Below are 19,613 nucleotides of genomic sequence, written 5' to 3'. Positions count from 1 at the left end.
CACCTCAAGCTGAATGTCTTGGAACAACCTAAACAACACACAAGCACAGATTAATGCAAGCTACAGTTCCTCCTAAGACAGTTTATATTTCTATTTTTTAAAGCTTGCCTGCTTGCTCAAGTTTAAATTTCCAAAATTGAAGTTTTTTTAGCAGTTTCATAACATGAATATGATGCTTAAGTAGTAGGAAAAATAATCACTTTGCATTTGTTTACTCTTTTTACCATTACACTTTAGGCTACTCTTGCTAATTAAGTTTCAATAGCAGCTGCACTTTTAAAAAAGATGATACATGATTTAAATACCAGTTGAAAGGAAATAAAAGTGTCAATATTACATTACTTTTTATCCTTCCTTCTATGCATATTAATTTGCCTCCTGTTTTAACTAAGATTTACAACTTAAGTGATACAACAGCAAATATTTACCAACGCAAGTTTTTCCAGTAAGCAAGAACACTTCACTCAGTTTTCCCCAATGAATTTTACTAGATGATGCTTTTATGTTAGAATTGATAGCTCTAGCTTTAACCATCAGAAGGCAAAATCTGCTGCGTCTAAATATGAGTGCAAACAGTCAATTGACAAAATCTCATTGGTACTGAATGATGTAGGATCAGCCTCATTCCCACCTTCCTGTAGACATTTGACAGCCTTAAATGTCACAATATTGAGTAAGAATAGTTTCAAGATTTGTTTCCTTATGTGCTTTTTCCCCCCACAGGGACTCAAGAACTGATTTAAGCCTGAACAATTTGAAGGTTCCTACTTGCTGCATTTGATTTTGTCTGCAGTTTCCCTCTCTGCCTCATAAAATAAATTAGAAACCTTCTCATGTCCAACAAATTTATGGAAGGCCAGCTTACAGAAAGTTGCTATCTGCATGACACCACTGTCATAATCTGGTTTATTTGGCAGTGTTGCTCTGGACAAGCCCTGGATGAACTTGCCCTTTTTATGTAAAGCAACCTCTTTCTTCTAAGAGTTAAAGTTGAAAGACAGGTCAGTGTGGTCCAGACAACCTCTGTGTTATCACATGTCATTACTTATGCTTCATCCTTTATCTCCTGAGTGATACATTCATTAGGCCGAAGCATGCATTGCTTATTGAGACATTTTGACTTTATTATTCTTTCCCAACTGTTCAGGGAAATTTATATTTGTAAGTTTAAAGCACAGCCAAATTGACAGTGATAGACAGTTTGGCATTAGGCACTTTTTTCCAAGATTTAGTCCAACACTGTCTTATTGGATACAGCTGCAGAACTCAGATCTTACAGATGGTCACCACAATTCTCAGAGACTAGAAAGCCAAGACATTGGTGCCAGCTTATGTAATGACCCTTAAAATACTGACATGTACAAGAAAATCCACGTGTCTTTACTGTGCCTTTTTCCCTAAGCAGGCATGGTTGAAAGGGGGACTTTAACTGTGCGATGTTCTCTGAAAGGCTGGTGTTACCCAGGATGGATGGGAGGGTCTCACTCTGGTCCTGTGCCTGGGAAGGAACAAAGCCAGACTGCTAATGACAGCTTCCCCATGGTGGTGGGAAAGAGGGACAGCAGACAGTCATTGCTGGATTTCTTTCCAGGTCGCATTGACCTTCTCATGGCAAATAATGGTAATTTTTTTGCAGCTGAACACATAAACACTGTTTTCATTTTCTGTGGGCTGTTCTGCAGGGAAAGAAAAAAAAAAACAACTCCAAAAAAATCAAGTTGCAGTCAGTAAACTGTTTTTTTATTCCTCTCCTCTTTCTGCATGCACGGCTCCTTAGGGCTCACCCATATTTTCATGGAAGACCCAAACATAGGCAGTAATCATTTGTGAAGACAAGAGGGGCAGCTCTTCCAAGGTTTCTCATTTTCCTTCCCTGCAGCTTGGAATCCATCTTCCAGTCCTAGTGGTCCTACTCCTCACCCAGCCACTGAGACCTTAATGTGCAGCTGATCACTGAGTTTGATGTCACAAAGGGACAAGAGTGACATTGAAAATAAAAATTGGAAAGGCACAAACTTACAGTAAAATAAGCAGATCCTATTTTTATACAAAAATAAGGGTTGCTGAACTTCCTCCTGACAAAATATAATGCTCTAATTTTGCCTGATGCTTCTTTGAGGCATCAGCACCTCCCTGAGAAGGAGGAGGAAACTGCACAGTATTTTGGATGCAGATGATCCAGCAGGCAGTCTCCTAAAACCCCCATGTAATACTTTCTCTAGATTTTCACTAAGCAAATTAGTATGAGCAAAGATTTTATATCAATATGATAAAACAACATTCCTCTGTTTGCCCAGTTGCAAAGATCTTATTAAAAAATTCTGAGAACTGGATTTCCTGATGTGCTTTACATTAATTAGTTGTATGTGGTTTAAATATGATTGTGAAATAATATTTGGATTATTATTAAAATTCAATATTCTATTTTAATGACATTTTTGTTCTATCATCAAAAAATGATAGAATTAAAAATGACATGGTCTCACCTTATTCTAATTTGGTCTATTAACTGGAAAATATAGAATTATATCTCTATATATTTTTTTGAGAATAATGTTTTGAGAGCAGGAAGCAGGATGGAGAGCTAGATGCATAGCTAGATTTTGTTCAAAACTCAGCTGAATACAATCAAACCATGCCAATTTAAATCAGCTGCAAATCTGGCTTCTGACTATGCTGTTTCCCATTTGGACAGAGGGATGTGCAATGCATCAACCGATCATATTAAAAATGATCCAAGGTTATTCAGCCAGAGAAATCATTAAGCTGTTTGATTTTGCACTGTGGGTGATCATACAATTTTTATTCCCAGAAAGAAAATAAGAAAATTGGTCTAAATGCTACATCCTTCTTGTCTGCCCTATTTAAAAGAGGACAGCAGCATTAAAAAGTCACCCTTGAACTAAAAGTCGCTACCATGGTGCAAGGCTGAAGGCTTTGCAGAAATCACCAGAGCCTGGAGAGGTGGAGAAGGTTTGGAAGGTGAGGGAGGAAGGGGATATGACCATTTGGGACAAGAAGAGCCCAGGCAAGGGCAGAGGAGTTGGAAAGCTCTAAAAGAAATGAAGGAAGAAATTTGGATGCAGGGACAACACACCTTGTAGGTAACTAAAAATTAGACCTTAAAAGAATGTGCATTCAAGAAGTTTTCCAGAAGAATGTGCATTCAAGAAGCTTGCTTTCTGTCCTCATTGCCCTTCCCCTCAGCACCACTGAGCTCTCTGCACCTGCAGAGGAGAAACATCCACTTACCCTGCAGCCCCTTACCAGAGAGGCCTCCACCTGCGCCTTCCCAGTGCCATCCCAAAGGCCCAGATCCCAGCCAGCTGAGCTGCTTCTTGCCAAACATCACAGCAATATCTGGGTCACCAAAGTGTCACAGTTAGCACAGCCAGCAACCTAAATGCTCTCACACAGACTGCTCCTTATGAATGCCCTGCAGCATGAAACACTTGTGGATGCATCTCCACACCAGTGCTGGCAGACACAGATGAGCCACACGCTGTGGCCCCAGCACCCCACAGCTCCCTGTGCCTCTGGCTTCGCTCCAAACAGCCCCTCCAAAGGACACCTTTGTGTCCCAGCCCCAGGAGACCTTTGGAGTGGTGGCACCCTCACACCCTGAGCCCTCAGACCCTGCTTCCCACCAGGCTGCCACAGATACAACTTTCATCAAATAGAAGCTCCTGGACCCCAGCCTCTTGTGTTTTCCTCTGCTGGATCTGTCTCTCTGCTGCACTCGCTAGGGATTGTGCAGAATATTTTAATTGTTCTGACACCATGGCTCAGTGCTGACCAAAATATTCAAGTTGCCTTGTTGCCTTTTTTTGTATTTTGGTAAGTAATTATTTGAACATCTTTTTCTTACCAACCTGCTAGATTGAAGGTAAAAATACTTAGAGTTTACCCCATGCTACACAGAAAACTGTCAAGTTGTTCACTAAACTGCTGCCATCTGCCAGACACTCATTTAAATACACTGCATATAGCAAAAGTGGATTTGATTAAACAAGGTCTTGAAAGTATATTCTTACTGTCTGAGATTAAGCCAAATACCTCTTTTTTTTTCCCCACCCCCAAGCCTAAGCTTTTCTGTACTTATTCCAAGGAATTGTACTGACATGGTCTCCTTAGAGATTTTTTTATAATCTTTGGCACAAGCAAAAACCTTAATAATTTCCTTGACGTTTGCTGTTTATTTAGGGCCAATGTAAGCCATCTATTATATATCCCAATCCTTAAATGACCCCTAAATGGCAATTTAATCACATTTTTCTCAGAATCAATAGTGTTGTTGGAAAAAAATCCGTCTAGGACTGCTAAGGAATAATATTGTAGTCTAATGACTATGACTACTCTCATAAATTCAATCCATTTTACTGTCTTGTCCTTCACAGGGGTTCCAGAAATTGCAGTTTGGAGTCTAGACTAGACGGTCTATAGTTTTTGCATAAACTTGAGACATGTAGTTTCTCACTCCTCAAGTCAGTACATTTTTGCCACACACAAGGAAGAGCTTCAGCTATCAGATATCTCACATCCTTGTATTCAACTTGCAATTTCCACAACTGGGGCTAAAAAGCAATCTTTTTATGAGGTATTTTTTTTCTTTGCCAGATGCCCAGAGGTCACTTAGAGCCCCCAGTCCTTCTGTTCCAGTGTTCCAACCCCCCCCTGGATCTGATGACTTTCTGATTCTTGTTCTCTTAATTTCATTGTCCCCAGCATCACCGACATCACTAAGGGTTGCAAACCTTTGTTCTGTTTAAAATCAAGAAACTTTCCATTTTCTACTGGAATAATATTTGCACCATGCTCTGGAGCTTGTGTCCATATAGCCTTGCAGATGTCCTGGTCCCTCCAGAGGTGTGGAGCTGTGTGCATCCTGCTGGGCACCACAGAGAACCTTGGAGCGTGGGCTGAACAGAGGGTCAGCCCACAGCTGGGACAGGGCAGCAGGCAGGACACTGAGCCATGGCAAGGCCTCAGTGGGGACATCAAGAAGGTTTTTCTGCAAGGGAACTCTGTAAAATCTCTTGCAATAGAAAGTTTCTTAACTGAGAGCAGGGAAAAGGCACACATGCTCTCTTCAAGGTCAAAGAAGGCTGGCAAAGTGTCTGTGTTCAGATCCTTTTATTTTTATCTCTGTCTTTTGAATTTCCTCTGTTTCATATGTGACCTTGTTCCAGATATTATACAAACAAATCTGATTTTCTGTTTTTGTCTGTTTGCTTTGAACAAGGGTGCAGACAGATCTCAAAATCTTGGCCAGCTTGGGTTCCTGTCACCCTTCCTAAACTACAAGTGCTTCTGTCACATGACTGCCAATGCACTGATCTCTCTCCTGGCCCTTCCAAACCACCATGTGCTTCCTCCAGAGGGTGACTGCTCTCCTGGTTTGTGTATGCTGTGACAAACATGACATGTGATATGCTCTGTGTTATGGCCTCAAATTTCTGCAACTGGACTGTTTTGGATTCTCTATCATCTCCTGGAGGTGAGAAGTTAATCTGCTTTCTACACATTCATCCTGAACTGCACCAACTGGCCAAACTCTAATTATTTTATCAGGGTTTTGTTCTGGTCCTGCAGTAGTATCCAACAAAACTTTGTCCTAGATCCCAGTTCCTGTCTTTTATTAGAATTTCAGCACCCTCTTTCCACATGGCCTTTAGAGATCTCTGCATTTTATAACTTTCTTCTTCTCCTTTCCCTCCCCTGATTGACATTACTTATTTGAACAACACACAGAAAACTGTTACTCAAAAAGAAAAATGGGCTTTGTTTATTTGTTTAGTAAGAAATTTTCTGGAAGAAGATAATTGTTTCATAAGAAATTAGCTTGATGACTTTCATGAAAAAAATTTTAAGAGGCAAGAGAAAACTGGAAAGAAAACTATTTACATTGAACCATGAGATAAAAAAAAGAGAAACCATGACCCAGAAACTACAGATTTTCTGCATAGCTGTCTAAAACTTCTCCAAGTATTCCATCTCTAAATGGAGATCTGGATGAAGATGAAAGGTTGTATAGGATGGCTATTATTATCTGTGGCAATCTCTGCAATGCTGTGGAGTTTTTCTACAACTGACTGTCTCTGGGAACTTTCTGTGGTTTTATTAAAAGAATAATAAGGTTCAACAGAAATGTTATAAGAATCTAAAAAATTTAATTTAGATAATCCTAGAGGATTTAATTCTTGCATATTTTTACTGACATATTTGAATACACAATTATGCAGAGTTCCTGTTTTAGTTACAAGATACCTCAGAAAATAGATACAGCATAAGAAATACAGACTAGCTTTCTATTAAGCATGGAAATGTAAATGTTCTTATGTTCTTATGACTATATTTATTATCCCACTTGTGATTTTATATACTTACTGCACTTATTTACAGTGCTTAATTTGGAAGCAGATGCAACTGTAAGACTGCAATCATTATATTTGCTTACCTTATTTTACATTATCTAGTTTTTGGTACCCTCTGGATGTTACTCATCACTGCACATGCTTTCTGCTGGGGTTTCTCCCAGTATTTGTTCTCTGGCTCACAGAGTCACTCACATGCAATATTACAGTGACAGCAACCTGAAAATGGATTAATGGGACAGTTCAGGTGAAGTATTCTGATTCAAACTGAGTGGGAAATGAGAGATGGAAAATAATGAAAGAACCTGAGCAAAATTATTATTAAATGGCTCTGTCAGGTACTAGCAGAACCATGGATGTCAGTGATATATTGATACCAAACAGTAGGACAGGTTCATTAAGACAAGGGTTTATACTGTGAGATTCACAATATATAGGGAAGACAGAATTCCTTGAAGCCTCTGATAATGATTACTTGAGAAAAGAAATTAGAAATTATTATGGGGAGTTTTCTTCTACAGATCTCAAAATCAAGAAAACCCTGGTGAAGTATCTCTAAGCATAATTGTTTTATGATTACATTTTTTAATTTTCAACTCCATGAGCTGTTGCCATTATTATTATTTTTTTTAATTTCTTGTTTAATAGCAAGGTGGTCTTAATTATCTTCTTTACAGTTCTAGTGAGAGCTATAGGTGAATGGCAGTGCTCACTTTTCAATTACACTTCAGTAATTTGATTTGTGGCATAATACTCCCTCTCTGCCTCACAACAGTGAAGAAATCCACTATGTACCAAAATAGATGGAAGAAGACACTTTCCTCAGCAGGGATTAAAAGCAAATAAATAAGTAACTAATACCTCATTTGGTACTATCAGGAAAACCCAAAACTTGGCACCATGACACCCAGCAAGGCTGGGTTTTAGAAGACTCCTTATTGCAGATGCCTTGTTTTCTGAAGCTTTCCCTCAAAATCAAAAATCAGTGTCCAGTGTGCAGCTCTACCTACTTCCAACTGTATTCTTTACACAGGAACTCTTTATTTTTGTTTCCCTGTAGGAAAAGCATGATCAGATACAGAAGAGTTGACATCACCTCCAGCAGGTTTAGGGGAACCTACAAATCCTGAATCTTGAAAGGAACCCTGAAAGCTTTTTAAAGATCAAAGAATGCTGTTCAGGCATCAATTCCCTCTGTCCAGGAGTGGAAGAAGGTGGCCCAAACACCTCATTCTCCACTGCCCCACCTAAACTTAAGATACAATCTGGTATTTTCCACTGAATTTCTGTGGAATTTGTATACTGAATTCCCACTGAGTCCTGAGAAAACCACTGGAAGAACATAGTTAAAAAAAATCAATTTACACAGTAAGGATATCTGAGTGGGGTCACACCTTAAAGGGGTATCTTTTTATGCAGTATTGATGATGGTAAATTTTCAGAAGTCTCAGGTTTGTAATACAAGGACTCTTCCAGACAGAAAATTTTCAGTGAACCACATAATGGCACATTTAAAGAATAAAAACAGGAAGTTGCACTTTCTCTTAACAGATGGAAACAGCAGATGTGCCCAGATAATTTAATAATCTGTGACAATATTAGTTTTAGATCCAAAGCAGTCTGAGAAAAAACACATCAGATTTTCCCCAAGGACATCAATAAAAGAAAAATCAACTAACACCCAAATAGAAGAGGCTAATCAGCACATCACTACATTTTTTGATGTGGTAGTTTGGTGCAGTCTCACCTTGACACAGAGTGCTGCTGCAGCAAAGGAAACCACACAACAAGGGACATCTGCATGAGATGGAACTCAAACTGACTGCCCCGTGGTTAGCATTTCACCAGGCAATTCTTTAGAAAGATTAGGCTGGGGGTCTGTAAATGTAATTGTTTAAGACTGTTTAAGATGTGCTTTACTGCAGAGATGTACAACAGTGGGATGAAATGGGCAATCCATCCAGAGAAACAGAAACAACCGGACTGAAGACCCTGGGTCAGTTTAGGATTTTAGCAAGCAGAACTGGTAACTGCTCCTTTCTCTGCTGTTCACAGCTGTGCAGCCTCTCACTGAGCCTGCAAGAGTTTTTCAGTGTCAAAATAAGCTGCACTCTGCTTACACATTACAGGGATTTTAAGGTAGTAGGACAAAGTGGCCTACAGATATTTCAGTGCCTTGAAAGAACCAGAATTGCATATTGGACTCTTCTCATAGGAGTACTTCTAACTAAGTCCTGTTCAATCTGCAATAAAATAATGACAGGAAGCACAGTATTTTAAACCAGCATAAAATCATAAGATATCTTATTAGGACATCTTTTTCTTTCATTTTTTTTCCTAACTGTTGTCTTTAAAAGGGTTTTTTCTAACTGCTGTTTTTAAAAGGCTGTTGTCTTTAAAAAGTTTAAATTTCCTCATTTAATAGCAAGTGGTTTGAATTATTTTGTTTACAGCTCTAGTGAGATCTGTAGATTAGAGGCAATGCTGTTTTTCTCAAAACTCTTCCTAGCTGTCTTCTCCAACTCTCATCTTTCTTCCTAGCTGTCCTTCCTTCCTGTAAAGGAAACATTTCTGCCCAGCCCTCCTCCCTTCAGACTGCTTCACTCCTAATCCCATGGGAAGTTCCTTTCCTTATCCGTTAAAACAAAAAAACCTTTCCCAAATGCGAAATCAACCCAGAAAAGAAACCCATCATTGCAGCTTTCGCACACCTGGATGAGAAGGGACATTGCTGCTTCCCTGAGGCACTCAGCTCAGTCCTGCTGAGCCACAGGATGTCACTGTCACTGCCCAGGGGACACACTCCATGCTGCCCTGCAAAGGTCAGGAGCCAGAAAAGCCGACATCTTTCCTCACCCCCCTGTGCCTCCCCTAAATTCCCCTGTGCCTTTGGGCATTGCTGCTGAGCTCTCCACTAGCACAAACACCCAGGTTTTGTGTCTTTGCCATGGCCAGGTCCTGCAGGGCCCCCCAGTCTGTCTCAGCCTGGCAGTGCCACAGGCAGGTGGGTGAGACAAGATTATTTCTGTTTGCAGCTATTGGAGGGCAGAGTCTGTGGCACCTGTGTGGTTTGGAAGGGTTTCTGTGGCTCTGCTTTCACATGGAGGTATCTCAGCCCTTTTCAGCCTCCTGCTGTGTGCTTAGATAGGATGGGACATCCCAAAAAAATAACAAATCACTGCTGTGGTGCCATGGCTGTAGAGTGAGTGATGACCAGTTCAGTATGAGCTTCTCTTTGTGCCAAAAGCTGCTAAAAGAGTGTAGAAACAGGACAGGCCTGATTTGACTCCCCTGGTGTGCCAAAAGCTTGGGCAGTGACTAAAATAATCTAGGATTTTGGTAAGTAAAATGAAGCAGATGCTTGTCAAGGTTATCCTAGCAGAGCAGCCTGAGATTTGCAAACTGCATGTTCTGACTTAGATCAAAACCACAGAGCATGTTGGAGTTTAGCTTGGATTTGAGTTTTCCCAGAAACAACGGAAACTTGGTATCACTTCAGATCACAGATGAAACAAAGAAGTAAAATCTTCATTGCAGAGTTCAGTCTGTGGTCATGTCATGTGAAAGGAGGTCAGATTTCAGTGACCACACTGAAAGCTTTACTCAGAGCTGAGTTCAGATATCATGAGAAGTAAAAAAGCACTCCAATATGTGACTAAAAAAACATTGCAGCCTAGATGCATTAATGAAATTAACTTAGGTTAAAGTTTGCTAAATAGATACCTAAAGACAGCTAAAACATCAACTCAGAGCAAAGTAATTCAGCTCAACAGAAAAAACCACCAAGGAATGCTTCCATTGCTTTTGATGGTTTAGGCTTTTTTGCCTTGAAAACACTGGCTGCAAATGACCTACATATTTTTGTGGCTGGATTAAATGTATAGTTAAAGGATAACATTAAAATTATGTTCATGCCATTAGATTATAAAAAAGCCTTCTGAGCATTTTTAACTCTATTCTGGGTATATTTGAAGAAAGAATAACATCTTAATAATGTTATTTTCCTATTTCCCTAAAACACCCCTTCCCCCCTTTTCTTTGCTCCATTACTCTGCCCTTTCAGTGGCAGCCCTGTGTGAAGGAGAAAGAACAACCTTAGCTAAGAAGGTCTAGGGCTTACAACACATTACATTTAGAAGCTGCTTCTGGAAAATTTACCAGTCAGTCACGCTGAGGAGAGTCCTCACTTCTCTGTGGCACACCCTGCTCAACCACAACACAGGCTCTTTGGAACACAAGACTCTTGGGATGATTTGAGTGAGAAAATTGGCAAATAACTCTTTCTAATGCTCACAATTTGTCTAATAAAACCTAAGTTCTAGGATGTACATATCTGAAATCAGATACAGGGAACAGAGAACATATCCTGCACATAATTAGAGCTAGCTTTGCTGCTTGTAATGCACCGACTTGCCTTCCAACAAAACCTTTTGAAAATATGGTGTTTATTTTCACACAATTGCCCTTTCACTGTAACTCCCTGATGTGTAATATTTTTTTTTATTTCTATGTAAGGCTACATTAGCCAGTTCAGAATAACAGCATATGCCACACATCTTTCCCAACACGTCTCAACCGGTAGCAAGAACTTTGCATCCTTGATCCCATTCTCTCAAATTCCCCTTTTGTCTTCACTGAAAATGCTAGAGTAAATAAAAATATTTCAATTTTCTCCTACTCTGACCATATTCACAAAGCAAAGTTGGCATAAACTATATATCAAATGTATATAAGAAATGCATATAAGTGTCTATGTATACAAATCAAGTCATTAGGGTTTCTAAGCTGGTAGATTGCAGCATCACTCATGTGGCAGCAAGGAAGGCCACAGCTCTTACATCTATTTTATGTGGCTACCCACTCTGCTATTGTGGCCTTTTCCAAAACATTTCTGTGGGGTTTTTTGTTTGAAGGTACATACATAGACCTGTATATAAGCATCTCCATTTAAACAAATGCATATGTAAATATTTGCATGATTAAAGGCAAGAGCTGGAGTCTACTGTGTTGATTAGCCAGTCTTGCCATATTAGAAAGGGAAAAGATTCTTTTTCTTTGGTTGATTTCACATAGGCAGAGATAATGATATAATTATGAAATGTATACTTATGTTTTCTTTCTTTCAGAAAGGGAAAACAGGAACCAGCTAAATTTCCTGGAGATGGGATCAGAAACATGTTTTGCTAATTATTCCAGGGAGGAGCTAAGTTTCTACATTATCTGTCAAGTATCTAAGGGTACCTATGGGACAATCACAGGGAGAACCACTGTCACACTGAAATTTATTATACCCTCTCAATAAAGGTTAGTGTGAAACAATACCAATTAAATTAAATGCATAACAATCCATGAAAGGGTCACATAAAAACATACTGCCATTCACCACCATAAATCTGAGCAAGGGGTTCCTTGCAGATAAAATTGCCACGATTTGGATGCACAGAGTAAGTGGAGAAGGAATGCTTTCCCCACGCATTGCCCTTGCTCTAAACACATCAATCACTGGATATGAAATCAGGCAGCAAGAATTGGGAAGGCAGAGAGGATGGATGCCCCAGTGCCACAGAAGTCCAACATCCCTGTGCTGTGCACATATAACCTCACACAGAATGTGCTTCATTGCTCTTCTGGCAGCTGCTGAAAATGCTGACACAAGATGGAAAGTGATTGAACAACGGAATTGCACGGCTTTCCCTCCTGCCTTTCCCAGCTCTGTCCTCAGCTGCAAGTCTTTCCTGTGCCTCTCCCTTTTAATGACACTAACAGGCTGCTAACGTGAGAGCTTGTCATTTTTGTCCCCACCCCAACCTCCTCTCCAGCTCTCTGTGCTTACACTGCCCAGCCACAGTGTCCAGACACCAGCTCCAGCCACAACTTCCTAGGGGAGCTGACAAAGCTGCTGGGAACTGACTTGGCCCAGCCCAAGGCCTGGCAGTCTGTGCATGGACAGGTGGCATCCCTGTGGCACACACTGCCCTCTTCTCCACAGAGACACCTCTGGCTTTACCCTCAGCAGAGGTCAGGAGAGCCCCTGGCCACAATGGCAAAGACTCAGAAGAAAAACTACTTATACCTAATGCAGCTGGAGAGGGAAGAAGATTGTGCAAAGGCCTGGACCACAAAAAACTTCTAAGAACTACTTGCATTGGATCCTGAGTGTCCTGGAGTTACCAGGAATTGAGACTGCTATGAAGGGGCAGCTGCCCATAAGGAAATTAATTCATCAATCAGTACTGGAGACAGAACTGGAAGCATCCAGGGCTTGGATGGGTGGCCTTACCCTGAGTTAAGACATAAATTTAGAGGTGGTACGGCTGTTGGTCTTTTTTCTGGAATTCCTAGGACATGGCACAGGGGCCTTCAGCAACCCACAAGAGGATCAAAGTATTAACAGGAATATTGGTCATGGAGAATTGTGTGGGTGGCAGAGTTGGGATGGTGGAGGCAGCCAAGTCTGTGGGGCAGTAATTCACTTTTCCATGTGCATTCCATCTGCCATAGCCACAGACTGGTCCTGAGACAGCCCTGTGGAAAGCAGGAGTACATTTGGCTTGGCCTCAAGCAGCATCTCCTCAGCAAATAAACTGCTGAGGACCACGATGGCAGCCACACAAAGAAAGTCCTTCCAGACAGATTTTAATGGGAAGCTGGGACTGATTCATCAGAAGTATCTAGTCTGCCTTTCATGAGGTTTAAATGTTCATGCTTCAAACAAGTCCTACAGCAGTGCTGCTTGGAAGCCTGGTTTCTCTCTCAGCAAACGCTCCACAGGAACCAATTTAAGCTTGAGGGGGGAAAAAAGCCCTACTAAGGCCTATCAAGTGAGATTCAGAACAGGATTTCTCTTCTGGAGCAGAACAGCAAGTCCTGTGTAAACTGTTCAGATTAATGAATGGCTGTGGCTATGTAAACATGATTCTGGTGTGGGCACAGAGACTGCTGGGGGAGGAAGAGGAGAGCTGAAAGAGAAGAGAGGAATCCAGGCTTGGTTAAGTTCAGAGTAGGGTTCAGACACCTCACCAGTTTATGCAAGGCACTGTAGCACATAAAGGTGTCAAGAGTCCTTGAACAAAGCTGGAATTTCTGGGCTTCCTCCTCTTCTTTCCCAGAGCTGGACACCCATGTGCTGAGCACCAGAGGGTCACCTGAACAGACAAATCCAGAGGTCATAGCTGCCCTCGAGGTGTGCACTGGGGTTCCAAAGCCCAGAGTGAGCCCCCTTGACGCTGGAACCTGCTGGAATTTGTCTCCACAGCAGAGGGCTTAGAATGCCCTAATCCTGTACTTCTGACAGTTCAAAGGAACAACAATCACTGCAGTGGAACAATATAAAAAGATACAATTTATACATAAATCTTATTTGTGTCTAAATCTCAATATGAAGATAAAGGAATGGCCTGACATCCAGTGACACCAAGAGACTGAAAAAGATAACGGAAGCATTTTTCTGTATCTATCTCACCATACCTACAGTGGTAAAAATACTGGGAAACATCCAAGATAGCAGTGCAACTGAAAAGTAAACTGTTTCCCCTAACAAAACAGCTTTGAAAAGGCAGTTTGTAGAAGGCAGTCCCAAAGCAGCACACAAGAATTATGGTAAGAACTTATTTTTATAAAATAAAGCTATGGCACTGTTTATCTGCTTTCTAAATTTGGCAAGGTTTTTCTACCATATACTTATTCTGCACTGATGGGACAAAACCTGTAACACTAGAATAAAAACAATAGTCATTAGCTGGTTGGATAAAAAAAGTAGACTTCAAGATTGTACCAACATTACCCTTAAAAAAGAGTTTGAGGCATTACCACATCTTGAATTTTCCCTGCCTTTGGTCAGGTCTCAGGATGCACAGAACTTGCTTCCCTTAGTGCCCACAGGAACGAACTCCCCACAAACTCCAGCTGTGTTCTCCTGGGAGTGTCCTCAAGTGCTGCTTTCCAGGAGTGTAACCTTAGACCAGCTCTAGGCAGAGCTCAAGTCGTGTGATGCTGTTGCATAAGGTGTGGGGAGGAAAAGCACAGCTCTAAGGAAACAGTGAGTTGTAGATCACAACTAACCCAGCATTCCTGGAAAACAGCAGGCTTCTTGGGGCCAACCACAGGAGGTTTTTTCCAACTTTTCTTGGAGCACCAACATGCTTTGAAAACACCAACATGCAATCTGTGATTCCCAGGAAGAAGGCTGGATGTTAGGTTTTAAGAAAAAACAGCCTTGCCACTGTTTCTAAGCAGAAATGTCAGAATGTTGAGATATGCACCTACTACATATTTCACAGCCTTCCAGATAGCTCTATAGGAAGACTGAAATTGTGGGAAAATGAAAATTAATTCATAAAACCAAAGCAGTAATGAGAAAAATAAGTAGTATTCAAACAAATAGAAGCTAGAATACTCTAGGGGCTTGCAAATTAGGGCTTGCATTTATAAAACACAGGGATGATACATTTTTTATATGTTTCATAATCTCTCTCCTGCTTATTGTTTTGCTGCTTTTTAATCAAATTTTGGGACTCAGAATGTGTCCCTATTTAATCTAAATTCTGCCAGAATGTACTTGAAGGTCCCTTTTCCCATGGGTTTCCCCTCAGGCTGAGAAAAAGCAAGTTTTAAATGTTCTCTGTTTTATAACAGCTGAGACAGCGGCCACTGTCTGGAGCACCTTCAATGTCTGTCTGCCCCTATTTGCCTTGTGCTTGAACTCCTGATGGAGACTGACTTGACATTTCCACAAACCCTGTCAGCTCTGGTAATCTGTATTCCTGTTCAGCAGCTGCAGGGCTGGAGCACCTCCCCACTGAGCCCCCCCAGACTGCCCCTCCTGACTCCAGAGGTACCTCTGAAGCATCAGCCTCTGAAGGAAAGCTTGCAGCACCCCTGTTTTGTATGTGTGCAGCATTCCCATTCCAGTGTGGACAGATCAATGAGCAATTATCATTTCAAATATTGTAAACAGTTTGTCCACAGCTTTTTCTGAAAAATTGAAAGCCATCTGCAACACAGTAGTTTTAGACTCTTGATAGATGCTGCTCAGTAGCATTTAGCTATACATTCACAGATACTCTGAATGTCTTCTCAGAGCAGTTAAGCACCATGTGAGTGTTTTCTGTGGGCTGTGGGGTCATGCAAACTCAGGATTTTCCTGCTTATAACCTAACACTAACTTTCTCATTTTATATCAGCTTTCTCACTGCTTCCCTGCATCTTTTCCCACAATAACAGTTTGCTTATGAGCACACACCAAGATTCAGGATGACCCCTGCACCAGAATAAAATATTGCTTAGAATATTGTGTGGGATTTTTTCCCTTTGGCATTCAACCTCCTAGCCAGGGAGGTCTGTGAGAGACTGAATCAGTGGTCCTGAGAAAACAAATTGCTGTTTTCCTAAGTTTCAAGTAAATTCATTGTGGCTCTATGACTCATGTGGCTTTAATGGCCTTACTGGTTTATTTATTAGAATGCCAAGAGGCAATTTATCTTGTTTACTTAGCTCTCCAGTCACATGCTTCAGACTTAAATAAGATTCCACTATTTTAAAATACCTACTTTGAAAAGGGCTATTAAATAGTGGAATCCTTTATGAGATTGTATTACTCCAAATTTCATCCATCAAGCCTTTGCCACGTTACCACAATGTGCAACTATGATGATACAGATCACAGCCTTGTTCAGTCTTTTTACATCAGATATTACACAATCCACAAGTTCTGTCAAAATACACACAGTGAGTGCTAAAAATCCTTAACACCCTCAGGGACAGCTTTGAGTGCAGACTCACTAAAAACTTTGAGATGTGAAAACAGATAAGCAACTTGTAAAGTCAATATTATCACTTTTCATCAGGAGACAATCTGACTCAAAATCTGGAAACAGCATCAAGGATTTAAATGTTTTTGTTAATTTTTTTTTTCCTTTCAGCAGCAGTACAGCAGATCATCAGCTAAGCTACATAAATACAGCCTGGCTCATGAGTGCAGCACAGCTGAGCCCAGTCACACAAGGAATACCACAGAGCATTTCATGCTCCTGTACAATTTCTCACTCATTTACCTTGAAAACTCTTACCTTTATTGCCAAGTGTAGTTGCTTATTTTGCATCCCAGGTTTATCAACCACAGATGATATGTGATCGTGTCACTATTTTACAGGGTTGAGGTGTTTAAAAAACTTAGATTTATTCTGTCTTTTTCATAGTTTCCCTGTTACAAAACCAGGGGAACCCCATTTCTGCATTGCTTGCACTGTAGGTGACTTTGATCTGCCATTGTGGGGGCTCTCTTCCATCACAAAAACAATAGCAAAGTATGTACAGGAGTGATAATGTTCTAACATACTGTAAAAATTAATGAAGAGGAGAAAAAAAATCTCAGATTTCTAATCTAGCCAGGCTCTTCAAATAAATTTTGTTGCTTTTTGCCCCCCCAATGAACCATATTATCTTTAGAGTCTTATTGCAGTGCACAAAAAGATTTTCTGTCTTTTCAGTGTCAAGGATTGCTTTATTTGAAAACAATGAAGTTCCTTTAAAAAAAACCCCAAAATACAAGAACACCAAAATATTTAAACTGCACAATAATTTTCCAAAGCCAACCAGTTCAGATCCCTAGAGAACTCATTCAGTTATTTTCAGTGAAACATGCTCAATATATTCCAATTCCAATATGGTGCAGAAGCTTCAAAAAGCATCTTGTTTTTACTGAATAAAATGCTTACGCAATACAATCATAAAAGAAGTAAAACTTGCCACAATTTAAATGTCACACATGGTAAAACCAGAGGTAGCTTTTAGAAGTACTCACGTTGAACAGAATTTCTGAGTTTCTTTTTGGTCAGAGAAGTTTTCGTGTAGCATGAATCTGCAAAGGAAACTGAACCAATGAGAATTTGAAAGGGTCTATCCTAAGACTCCTCTTTTGGGAAAATTCTTATAAGGAGATTAATTTTTATAAAGATTTTATCAACAGGCATTTAGAAAATATGGATGACTGTCATCCCTTCCAATCAGTATTAGAATAAAGGCAATTAGCTAAAGAACTTTTGTGATGGCTTAGTACAGCTTCCTTCTGGAAGCCTTTGTCAGATATGCAACTTAGCCAGGTTTTTAATATGGTAAAACCACCTACAAGAAATTAGGATAAACGCACGGAAACTGGAGCTTGCAGCAAGCAGCATCATGGACAAGGCTCACTGTGGTTACCTACTCTGTGTGAGGCAATATTCCTTGCTTCTGGCACAGTCCAACAGCTCCAAGAGCAGTTCTTGGGGGCTGCAGACAAGGCAAATCTGCTTCTTGGCAGCCCTTGTGCAACCCTGAGATAGCACAAAAAGTGATGGGGCAGAACGAGAGAAGTTCTCGCATCAGTGAAGTCTCACAAAAAAATGCAGTGTGACTGAACTGCTTAATGTTGGCACAAGATGATAATTTGTTCCCTTTTGATTTTCTTCTATACTTCCTTCCTAATCTGTTTCTGCTCCTCCTTAATCTTTATTGCAAGCCATAAGCTCTGCTGAAATAAACAGTGGAAAATGTGAGGGAAAAAAAAAACAAGAAAAAAAGAGTCTAAAGGCTGAAATCTGCTGACTTTGGTTACTGTCATTCCTATGAGACTTAAAATAAGTTCAGTCCATTCCAGAGTCCACTTTAGGAGACTTAACCTCAAGGCTTATTATCCCCAACTATATAGAAATTAGATTCTTGGGAAATTTCTTAAACACTAAAGTTAAATTACAAATTCATATGTTTGGAAAGCTTTACCCCATCACACACATGAACTACATATGCACTCCATTAATCCCACTGTGTCTTGTACTTCCAGAAAGTGCTTTGGTCTGATGAATAAATAAATAAATGTGCAGTTTCTTTAATCTATGCACCACCACTGGGTGCATGCTGAAGCGTTCCAGGAAGGCAGCATGTATTACAAAGGTCAGGCTTTCCCTCAGACAAAGCACTGCCTTGCCCTTCTGAAATAACAAACCCAGAGAGTTGAAATCCGGGTCTCTATTTCATTTATGACAACTGCTCACCAGCTTTTCACCAGCTCACAGTGCCTCAGTCTCTCATTAAGAATTTGTCTAAAAAGAAAAGGGGGAAAAGCAGGCTAATGAAGTACCAAGGCTCAATTGCTGCCTTTTGGCTGAAGCTCACCAAACACCTACCAGCAGGCATTTTCTGTTGCATTTTAAAACATATGACCAGTTATTCTGAGGGGTTTTTTTACATGTGACTTCTGCATCCTCTAATTTTAAAAAGCAACAACAAAACTCCAAAGTGTGAAAATAAGGAAACTGAGAGCTTGCCCGCAATTCTTACCACATCTCCTCTCTTTAGAGGGTGTCCAAAGGGTGACAATCTCTGGTGACAAATGAGATACAGTGCAGACAGGGGCTCTGTGTGTTTAAGCAGAGTTTTCTCAGGCACTGACAGTCTCCTCCTTTGCAGAAGAGACTCTTTTTGTGAAGCAGAGTTGCTCAGTGAGAATGAGACCGTGCTTAGTTCCACAAATTGAAAATTAATCATCGTAATGAAGTCTCAGAGCCAGCCCCACTCCTTGGCACATTCAATCACCTCTGGGATTACACGACCACACTTCTGCAAGGGTGAGAATTTCTCCTTTTTTTCCTTTTTCTCTGTGAAGCCAGAATGGAATATAATTCCTTTCACCACATGAAAGATTTGGTCTTTACCAATTTGAGCCATTTGATCAATTTTATGTTTAGCACAAATTCCATCTATCACATGGAAGGGCAAGAGCCACTTACAGACCCTTCGGAAGTAAAGATGAGTTAGGCCAAGAACATCCTGCACTGATGCTCAGTGATTTATCAAAGGTTAGAAAAGAAAACACCAACTCACCATATTTCAGCTATTTGACTTCACAATTCTAACATAAGCAGCTCATTTACTCAGGTATACCGTGATAGCCAGGTAGGAAGAAAAAATTAGTTTTTTATCATAGAAAAACAAGGAAAGTAAAGAACCCTGCTTCTAGGCGTTAATATAGCTTGGGATGGCAGGCCAGGAGAGTTGCTGGACATTTGAGTGGAACCAAAATCTACTATTCCAAGTCCAGAAGTGATACAGCCACAGTTAGCATGGTCAGCAGAGTGATCACAGTTTATAGAAGAAAAAAAAATAGAAATGGAAAGAAAAGGCATCCAAAAGAAAGAAAAAAGTGTCAGCAAAACGGGCAGCATGAAGCTGAATAAAATACATGAAGTATTTTATTTTTGTTGC

This window comes from Molothrus aeneus, chromosome 7 (genome assembly GCF_037042795.1).
Source record: "Molothrus aeneus isolate 106 chromosome 7, BPBGC_Maene_1.0, whole genome shotgun sequence".
Taxonomy (NCBI): domain Eukaryota; kingdom Metazoa; phylum Chordata; class Aves; order Passeriformes; family Icteridae; genus Molothrus; species Molothrus aeneus.
The sequence above is the reverse complement of the archived record's forward strand: the minus strand, read 5'-3'. Positions refer to the sequence as shown.